We start from the raw sequence: 7,010 nt of genomic DNA on the forward strand, positions 1-7,010 counted from the left end.
TCAAAGCAACTTTTGGTGTGAATTGGCACTATATAAATAAAATTGAATAAAGAAGATGGAGTAAAGTACTGTTGCTCTGTGTGTCTGCTGAACACTGTCCTCAAAAACAATGTTCAGCATTTGGTCGGCAACTGGTCATTCAGTCGTAGTCAGCATGGAAACCACTCTTGCCCTCTCGTGATTCTGTTCACAGCCAATCTTACTTCTTACACCACTCATTAGATTTGTCACCTGAAGTTACCTAATGAGTCCAGGACATGCCGATGGAGGCTTCACCTTCGTATTTGGATCCAACAGATCTGCGTCTGCGAGCTGCTGCATTACAATTCTGGATGTTCAAACAAAATACAACTGAATTCACTTCATGTTTTCAGTGTTATGCTGTGAGTGTAGTTAAATGAGGATAAAAATGTACAGAACAATATAATCTAGTAATAAACAGGTGTTTAGTTAGAACGTAACACATGCACCTGCTTTACTTAAAGCACCAAAATGATTATATATGACCATATATGTTAATGGTGTGCTTTGGAACAATGAATAGATGGTTAGGTTTGTGCATAACAAATCAAGCCCTCCTGTAACAGGTGGGATGAATAGGTAAAGCTTGCTATGAGTGTTTGACAGCGAGGCCTACCGGTATGCAGCTGGTCTCCTCTTTGGGACACAGGTGGAGTTTGCAGTGCAGGTAGACTTCACCAGAACCCCCAGTGAACCGGAAGATGTTGAACGAAAATAAGGTGGAGGTTCCCAGTCCGTTTTCCTCCACTGCCACTGTCAGGTCAGCAGGGTTCGCACAGCTTTTCATAACCACGAAAATACACGTTATTGAGGAGCTGATAAAGGTGATCAAAGTGAACTTATGAGTGACTCTGAGTATCTCTCACCGTTAATGATCAGATCATGTCTTGGACTGCTGGTAGGTGATGCCTGGTTGGTTGCCCAGCAGGAGTCGCTCACCACAGTGACCATGCTTCCATCCAGCCCATTAGTCTCCAGCTCTACCCAGATCCTCTGGTTCAGTCTCACTTGACTGTTCAGCTGCACAACTTGTGTCCGCCCAGCGTCGGTGTAGGCCTTGATAATCAGAGTGTAATTCCAAGCTCCACATGAGATCTTCTGTGCAACGGAGCTGCAGAATGCACACATTTGCACTGTTAACAATGCCCACATTTTAACAAATATTCAAACAATACCTAGCAGCCACTACAAACCAGTCTCTGATTCTGAAGGTTGCAGTGTGGATGCTTGGCTGACTGTGAACACAGGAGAAGTCGATCTGGACTTGGTTGTTGCGAGCAGAGAGGGGCAGTAACGCGTTACTTGTAACGCGTTACTTGTAACGCGTTACTGTAATCTGATTACTTTTTTCAAGTAACGAGTAAAGTAAGGGATTACTATTGCAAAATCGGTAATTAGATTACCGTTACTTTCCCGTAGGAACGCTGCGTTACTGCGTTACTAAAACCGTGATTTTTTTGCGAGAATGTCTCATGACAGTGACGTAAGCAAGTGCGCCGTTGGTGACAACAGCTGTGTGCAGATCGACAATGGATAATATATCGATTGTGGGAGAGAGTATGAGCGTGCAGCGTTTAAAGTGTGGAAGTACTGACCTTACTTTGAGTTTGATTCCATAAAAAGTGACAAAAACATTAGCGTCCGTTGTGCGTGGGAAGAAAACTTTTTACAGCGAAAAAAGCAAGCACCGAGTGCGAAACGACGTAATGGGAAACTCACAGAGAAACTCGCGGATTCTTCAACTGACTGCAGCACACCTGCACCAGGGTAAACCTCCGCCTACCCCCAGTCCTGCTTTACAGGTGAAAATAGAGCAAAAGGACCGCTGAGTCTTTGACTTTATTTATTTTCTGCTGTGTTTTACTTGCATCTATTTGAAAGACTGAGTGTAAACACAAAAAATATTTTATTTTATGTGCTGGAATGTGCAGAAAATAGGTTTAAATGTTAAACTAATTTATTCAAGTCAGAGAATGTTGCATATAATTAAATTTTTTCTTGATGCATAAAGTTAAAAGATTAAAACTGATAAAACAAGTTAAAAAAAAGAGCCTTTTCCATTTGATTACATTTTGTATGATGGATTATGTAGAAAAAGTAGAATTGGGCTGAAAGATCTATCGCTTTATCACCAATTCAGGTTGTAAATCATGTTTTTAAAAAGTAACTAAGTAACTAAGTAATTAATTACTTTTGAAAATAAGTAATCAGTAAAGTAATGGGATTACTTTTTTGGGGGAGTAATCAGTAATTAGTTACTGATTACTTTTTTCAAGTAACTTGACCAACACTGGTTGCGAGTGATGACGTCAAAAGAGTAATTCTGGCTCCTGATGGTGTTCTTATAGATGATGTAGCTGTTGTTGGTCTGCAGGGTCACATAATCAGATACTAAGCAAGTTCTTCATTGTTTCATCTTTAACATCTGATACTGTTTAAGATGTTGACTGACTGGTATAAACTTCAGATGACCAAAAATTTTAGAATTCACAGAGATCAAAGCTTAAACAGCAGGAGATGAAACCCACCGTGACCACCGTCCCACATCTGTTGCTGCTGTTGAAGCTGAAGGTCACCATGTGGGTGAGCTCGTCCACCTGACCCCTGCAGGTCGGGTCGTTGAGCTGTAAAGCAGAGTAATTGATGTGTTTGTCCTCCAGGAGACAACCGACCAGAGTGACTGAAGCAGAGTCCTGCATGCAGACCGTTGCATCACCTGAACGTCACAATATCAGTCAGAAAAATCACAGTTAGAAGTTTTCCTCCATTATTCAGCCCTGTTGTCATGGTGATGTCACAGCTGTCGTACCCAAAGAGTTGTTTGCTTGGTACTTGGAGGCAAAAATGGCCCGACAGAAGCAGCGGGTGTCACCACCGACTGTCTTCTCACCACAGAACTCGTGATCGCTGCAGGTCCTGTCCTGACAGAAGGCCTCAGAGGCTACAGAGGAACACACTGATGTATTATCCTGAAAACATGGGAGCTCTAAAAATCCACAGTTCAGGTCTTTAACAAAGGAGAGCTTATTAATGTCTTATTAAGGTCTTACAGCAGCCGGTCTTTGATGTCCAGCCATCCTGAGCGTGGTTGTGTAGACTGCAGGCTCTGGCGTAGGCCTTCAGGAACTGACAGTTGAGTCCGTCCACTGCAGGATATTTACACAAAGTGTCGGTGCAGGCGGTTATGTAGGGCTCTGGGTCAATGTCAGTGTTACAGGAGGAGAAGGGCGCCTCCTTCAGGAGATTACAGCTGTACCACAGACAGAAGATGAAGTTGAAGATAATAAAATGATAATCTGTAATCAGATGTGTTTATCTTCTATCTGTGCTGCAGTTACATGTGATGTACCACAGAGATCAAGGTACAACACAGATGTTTCCTGCCTTGTGGATCAGTCTGCTCACCGTTCAGTCACACTGGTGCAGTCGATCGTGGTGTCAGCAGGCTCACTGTACTGCATCTCACAGCTAGGGGGCGACAAACAACAAAGTTCAGGCTCATTCATACAAACAGAATATCTGCAACATGAGCAGCAGCAGCAGTCAGAGGGACTCTGAGCTTGTGATGAGGTCTTACCTGGTGGAGCTGTACTCAGAGAGCCTCAGGTCACTCAGAGACCTGCTGGAGTTTCAACACAGACCCTCCACAGATGAACCAGCAGGTCCTGCACAGGATCAGGACAGAATGAGTCAGATCAGCATCAATATTCAAACTGGACAAACGCAGAAGAATAAATAACAGCACAGTTTACAGTTTACGTTACATGAATTAAACTTTATCTTCTGTACCTTCTAAGAGGATCTGTGCGGTGTAGCCGTCAAAGAAGACAGAAATGTTGAGGTTGGAGAGCGACAGCTTGGCAGTGACTCCAGTTTGGTCCTGAGAGAGCTGCACACCATGAACCAGTTGAGGCAAACTTTCAAGGGTCAACATGGAGTTGTCCAGCTGCATCACAGCAGAGATAAAGTGGAGGAAACACTGAGTGAAACATGTCAAACACACAAACAGGCTGATTTCACAGCAACAGCTCTGAAAGAACTGCTTCTAACAGCCCTGAGAAGAACGATGAGAGGAAACACAGCAGTTTCTTTGCATAACCTAAACTTGCACCACTGACCAACAATCGACCGAATTGTTATGACCATTAGTTAATTGCCATGAGCACCATTGAGAATCGGGGAATGGCTGCAACAATGTACATGGCAATATGGTTAAAGATGTACCCTTAGCTTGCCTGACGCAGCTTACCCAAACTCTCCCGCCTTGTTCCAGGTGAATATGAACACCTGGCCCATCTAGACGCAGTATCACGCTGTCCAATAAGCTCACATCTTCACGACGGCGGTCTCTGAAATTTGCCACGAGGTACAGGTTTGGGATTGACGGAATAGAAACCAGAGAGTAAGCACACCGATCCTTGATGAAGTTGAGTTGGCTGTGGACGTTGATGACAGTTGGGCCAGTCACAGTACAGGTGGTGTCCACTACACAGCTGATGGAAGCAAAGAAGAAAACAATCAACCACTAACCTCATAAGCCGCTGATGAGGAAGAGACCAAATACACAAAATAAAAAAAATTAATTAAATTACATTAAAAAAAAATCCCTTAACGCATCAGATCTTTCTTTTAAATATAAATGGGGTTATATTCACGTGTTGTTTCCTTGACAACGCTCCAGTGGACCACAGCCAATGGTTTCAAGGACTGCAGTTTCAGAGCAGGTGAGTTTGGAGCAGGTTTCTGGATCAGCGCTCACCACAGTGTCAGGTTCATATGCAATACCTGAGAAGTGATGGACGGTTTACTTTAGTTTAAAAACCAACAAGAGCAAGCAGAAAGGCACAGCACTCCCTGTAACATCCCAGAGTCAAAGTAATGAGCCTGAGATTCACCAACCTAAGTGTCTGCATCCACTGATATCTTGTATTGTATTCTTGTACACTGTAGTCACCTTGATACCACTGATGTAAACTTCCAAGTCCTAAGCAGAACCGCACAAAACTCATGTTACACAGCAAAATCTCCAGTGTTAAATTAACACTGGAGAGTGTCTATATGGGTGCACACCTCTGAGTGTTAAATACAACACTGTTGAGTGTTAAATTAACACTTTGACAGTGTTATATGTTTAAAAGTAACCTAGTCAGTTTTGAAGATTAACAATGGCTAACACTGAGCAGTGCTGATTTTCTAACACTGGAAAATAACTCAAAATGTTAGAAATATTTTGCATTATTCTCCTGAATTAGAAGAAGGTGATAACTATTGCATTTGTTAAACTGATTTGCATTGCATTAGACTGCTGATTTATTGTGAATGAATGATATTGTTTTATGATGCATTATACTGCTGAGTTATAAGAAATACTGTTCGCAGAAAGTCATCGCCTTATTTGTCTGATTAGAAGAGAACAGAATATACTGGAGTTTTCTGCCCCATCTCAGCAGGAGGCCGTAGCTTAGGCGCTGTGTGAGAGAAAGAATGTGAATCTCTCAGGCCTGAGAGATTGAACTTTAAAGCGCTATAAAATATTCTTACTGAAAACAGTCGCAAAGTATTTTTCTCCATGATTATAATGGGCTTGGGAGAAAGATGGGACATTGATCACATGAGAAGTCCTGAGCCTAAAAGGATTGCAGCGAGTCAATCCAGTCCAAAAAAAACACAAGGAACTGTTTTCCTTTAAAATGATGACGTCATCTTGCTGGTGATGGAGCCTTGAATAGGCTGCGCGTGAGACTCCATTATCAGCAATATCTGGTATGAATGTGTGTGGATGTATGCATGTGACTGGACTGTGATGGACTGACGACTAAAAGTTTTAACTGACTTGATACTGAGACAAAAACGGTACCGACTTTAGGATTAGTAAATGTCCACAAACAATTCACCCAGCCTGTAAAAGAAGGGTGGATGTTTTGTCTTGCTTCGTTTTGTTTTTGCAGGAACAGAAGGATGACAGAGACTAAAGGGGGAGGCTGTAGCTTCACATGAGTGTGAAATGCAGACTTAACCCTTTGGTTGCTAATTTTGAGTTACTGATGTTTGCATTAAGAAAATTGTGTTTTAGTAGCTGTGTTTTAATTAATGTATCACATTATATTGTTGGGAATGTTAAATGCTAAAGTGAAGAAAAGGTTTGATTTCACTCATGACTGAACGTGTTATTATTAACCATAGCAGGCCACTGTAAAGAGTCAATTAACTTTTATAGAGGAAAAAAAAAAAGCCAAAAAACCCTCTATTGAGGTCTGTGAATAACAGGGGAATGATAGACTTGTCACACTCAAAATGGAGATATGTAATAATAAACACTGGTCCCCGTCTTTTAGGTCCCTTCATTGAAATAGTCAATAATTCAGAAAAGTACAGATATAACCGACAGGGGCATGTGCTGAGGGGTGGTGCTGCACAAGAACAAGAGCAAAATAAAGAAAAATATTGTGTTTAGCTTTGAGAAATTCAAATTAAAACGTACCATTACACTCAGAGGATCAATATGAAATTCGATATATGCTAATTTTGTGTGTGAGTACATGACTGGTGACTGATCTGTCCTGAGCTTTTGTTTTTACAGCACCCACTTGACCACACCAACAGTTTCTCGCCACCAAAAGGGGGTACTTGCAAAGAATAGGGAGGAATATCATCAAAACTGGGAAAGGTAAGCCCCGAAGGGGGTGATAACACCATAACTTTCACTTATGGTCAAATTCTCAAAATTTGACCCCAAACTTGAAAAATTCTTCAAACATTTAGAGACAGAGTGGATAAACATAATGTCGCAAACCACATAAGGATGGAGCATTGGAATTGATAAGATGGTGAAATAACACGCAGGAAAAATATTGACCATGTTGATTATGTTTATTCCAGTGTACAGAGATTGGCTAATCTGACCAGGAAATGTTATAAAATGGATTGTTGGAACAGTCAGCATTAAAGTCACCATTGACAGTCCAGACCAAGGTTATTATCGTTAACAA

At 41.7% G+C, this 7,010-nt stretch overlaps 1 long non-coding RNA gene and 1 pseudogene across 2 annotated transcripts; both read right to left on the reverse strand.

Moving 5' to 3' along the window:
• Positions 1–190: 190 nt before the first annotated feature.
• LOC146578946 (uncharacterized) lies at positions 191–1,204 on the reverse strand. The gene is made up of 3 exons (XR_014890162.1): positions 888–1,204; positions 638–800; positions 191–328 (listed from the first exon to the last, which is right to left on the reverse strand). It is a non-coding gene; the product is annotated as an uncharacterized LOC146578946 (long non-coding RNA).
• A 1,068-nt stretch (positions 1,205–2,272) lies between these two features.
• Positions 2,273–4,825, reverse strand: LOC146578947 (alpha-tectorin-like; annotated as a pseudogene). The gene is made up of 9 exons (XR_014891334.1): positions 4,677–4,825; positions 4,271–4,514; positions 3,811–3,967; positions 3,599–3,686; positions 3,427–3,489; positions 3,072–3,271; positions 2,831–2,962; positions 2,550–2,737; positions 2,273–2,389 (listed from the first exon to the last, which is right to left on the reverse strand). The product of XR_014891334.1 is annotated as an alpha-tectorin-like (transcript).
• Positions 4,826–7,010: the final 2,185 nt, after the last annotated feature.

Source organism: Mchenga conophoros, linkage group LG3 (genome assembly GCF_057382185.1).
Source record: "Mchenga conophoros isolate Kocher_MC1m ecotype Shallow Benthic linkage group LG3, M_conophoros_male_GT1.1, whole genome shotgun sequence".
Classification (NCBI taxonomy): Eukaryota; Metazoa; Chordata; class Actinopteri; order Cichliformes; family Cichlidae; genus Mchenga; species Mchenga conophoros.